This window comes from Camellia sinensis, chromosome 7 (assembly GCF_055761805.1).
Source record: "Camellia sinensis isolate YWXY chromosome 7, ASM5576180v1, whole genome shotgun sequence".
NCBI lineage: Eukaryota > Viridiplantae > Streptophyta > Magnoliopsida > Ericales > Theaceae > Camellia > Camellia sinensis.
This window is the reverse complement of record NC_138967.1, coordinates 9854187-9857278: the sequence shown is the minus strand read 5'-3', so window position 1 is coordinate 9857278 and position 3092 is coordinate 9854187.

Here is a 3092-nt window from a genome sequence, read left to right as displayed (position 1 = left end):
TATGAAGAAACTTAAAAATGTGACTAAGTGTTAACAATGTGGTTCTGCTTAACCGTGAAGCGCAGTCAGGCTGAGGCTTTTAAAGTGCTCGGTCTGGCCGAGGTTCTTGAAGTGCTCAGTTTGGCTGGGGCTTGTGAAGTGCTCGGACTGGCTGAGGCTTTTAAAGTGCTCGGTCTGGCCGAGGCTTTTGAAGTGCTCGGTCTGGCTGAGGCTTTTGAAGTGCTCGGTCTGGCCAAGGCTTTTGAAGTGCTCAGTCTGGCTGGGGCGTGTGAAGTGCTCGGTCTGGCCGAGACTCTTGAAGTGCTCGGTCTGGCTGAGACTTTTGAAGTGCTCAGTCTGGCTGAGGCTTTTGAAGTGCTCAGTCTGGCTGAGGCTTGGAAGTGCTCAGACTGGCTGAGGCTTTTAAAGTGCTCTGTCTGGCCGAGGCTTTTGAAGTGCTCGGTCTGGCTGAGGCTTTTGAAGTGCTCGGTCTGGCCGAGGCTTTTGAAGTGCTCAGTCTGGCTGGGGCGTGTGATGTGCTCAGTCTGGCTGAGGCTTTTGAAGTGCTCGGCCTGGCCGAGGCTTTTGAAGTGCTCAGTCTGGCTGGGGCGTGTGAAGTGCTCGGTCTGGCCGAGGCTTGGAAGTGCTCAGACTGGCTGAGGCTTTTGAAGTGCTCAGTCTGGCTGAGGCTTTTGAAGTGCTCAGTCTGGCTGAGGCTTGGAAGTGCTCAGACTGGCTGAGGCTTTTAAAGTGCTCGGTCTGGCCGAGACTTTTGAAGTGCTCGGTCTGGCTGAGGCTTTTGAAGTGCTCAGTCTGGCTGGGGCGTGTGAAGTGCTCGGTCTGGCCGAGGCTTGAAAGTGCTCAGACTGGCTGAGGCTTTTAAAGTGCTCGGTCTGGCCGAGGCTTTTAAAGTGCTCAGTCTGGCTGAGGCTTTTGAAGTGCTCGGTCTGGCCGAGGCTTTTGAAGTGCTCAGTCTGGCTGAGGCTTTTGAAGTGCTCAGTCTGGCTGAGGCTTTTGAAGTGCTGCAAGTGGAAAAGTTATTGGGGCCACATAGAGACAGTTGAATTACGAAAACCGAGGTCACCAGTCGGAATTTACATTATGTATAGAAAGGGAAATACAACAATGTTGACAATACAAAAGTATGGACTTATTGGTAGTAACGCTTCAAATGTTCTGCATTCCAGGGATGGGGCAGGTCTCGGCCTTCCATGTTTTGAAGTCGGTAAGTGCCTGGTCGTGGTCGGGCTTTCACAACGTAGGGCCCCTCCCATTTGGCTGCCAGTTTGCTCTCGGTTGGATTCTTTGTGGCAAGAGTCACTTCTCGTAAGACAAGGTCCCCTACGGAGAACTCTCGTGGTCGAACTCGGCGGTTGTAGTGTGTTCTCATTTTCTGCTGGTACGAAGCCAATCTGACAGCAGCGGTCTCTCTGAGCTCTTCGACGAGGTCCAAGTCTGTTCGGTGGAGTTCTTCGGCTGCGGCCAGATCCAGATGTAAAATCCTGGGAGTGGACAAACCGACTTCTACCGGAATAACCGCCTCAGCGCCATATGTTAAGCGAAAAGGGGTTTCACCAGTAGGAGTGCGAGCAGTGGTTCGGTAAGCCCAGAGTACATTTGGTAGTTCTTCAGCCCAAAGGCCTTTAGTAGCTTCGAGCTTGGTTTTGATGATTTTCAGAAGGGAACGGTTGGTGACCTCAACTTGGCTGTTTGCTTGGGGGTGACCGGGGGAGGAGAAGCACGGTTGAATCTGGAGATCTGCACAAAATTTTCTGTACTTCGCGTTATCGAATTGTTTGCCATTGTCAGAGATGATGGCTTGAGGGATGCCAAATCGGCAAATGATCGATTGCCAGATAAACCTGGTGGTGTTCCGCTCGGTGATTGTGGCAAGGGGTTCAGCCTCGACCCACTTGGTGAAGTAATCAATGGCAACGATCGCGAACTTGGTCTGACCTCGACCGGTGGGAAGCGGACAGACCAGGTTGATCCCCCACTTGGCAAACGGATAAGGGCTGCAGAGTGTGATTAACTCTGTAGGAGGAGCATGAGGGATGTTGGCGAAGCGTTGACATTTATCGCATTTGAGCACGAAGTCGGTCGCATCCTGATTGAGAGTTGGCCAAAAGTACCCAGTACGGAGTATCTTCTGGGCAAGGGACCTGCCTCCTGAGTGATTACCACAAATCCCCTCATGGATCTCCTGCATTACGTAAGTTGCTTGCGCTGGATTGAGGCACCGTAGATATGGCTGGGAGAAGCCGCGTTTGTACAATATATCGTCGACAATGACGTAATTGGACGCTCGGGATCAGACTTTGGAAGCCTGCTGCTGGTCATCTGGGAGTGCTCCTGTGGTCAAGAATAGGAGGATGTCGGATGCCCAAGGGATAGGTTCATTTTGAATGTATTGTACAGCTTGTAGATCGGGTGAAACGGCCGGGTGGTGTAGATATTCAACACAGACATCATGGCTGAGAGTAGGATGGTCAGCAGAAGCCAACTGAGCCATCTCATCTGCTTTGGAGTTTTCTGCCCGAAGAATATGCCTGATGTGGAAGGTATTGAAGAGGCGAGCAAGGGGGAGTGCCAGGTCTCTGTAAGCTCGCATCGTGTCCTCCTTGGCATCAAAGTCCCCCGTCATCTGACCGACGACGAGTTGGGAGTCGCTGAATACTCAGAGGTGGCTGACCCCTATGTCCTTGGCGAGGTGGAGTCCTGCTATTAATGCCTCGTACTCGGCTTCATTGTTGCTTGCTTCAAACAAGAAACGGAGGGCACATTTGAAGTAGCCGCCCTCAGGAGAGGTGAGGATGAGGCCGGCACCGCTTCCTTCTCTTCGGGACGACCCGTCGACATTAAGAGTCCAAGAATGAGGATCTTCTGGCTCTGTTGGAGTTGGTAGGGGCGGAGGTGTTGTGGTCGGGGTCGGCTTGGTGAACTCCATGATGAAGTCAGCTACAGCCTGCCCCTTAATTGCTGTCCGAGGGCGGTAAGAGATGTCGAACTGGCTGAGTTCTACGGACCACTGCATCAGTCTACCTGAGAGTTCTGGTTGCTGCATGACCTTCATCAGGGGCTGGTCGGTGAGGACCACAATAGAGTGAGCTTGG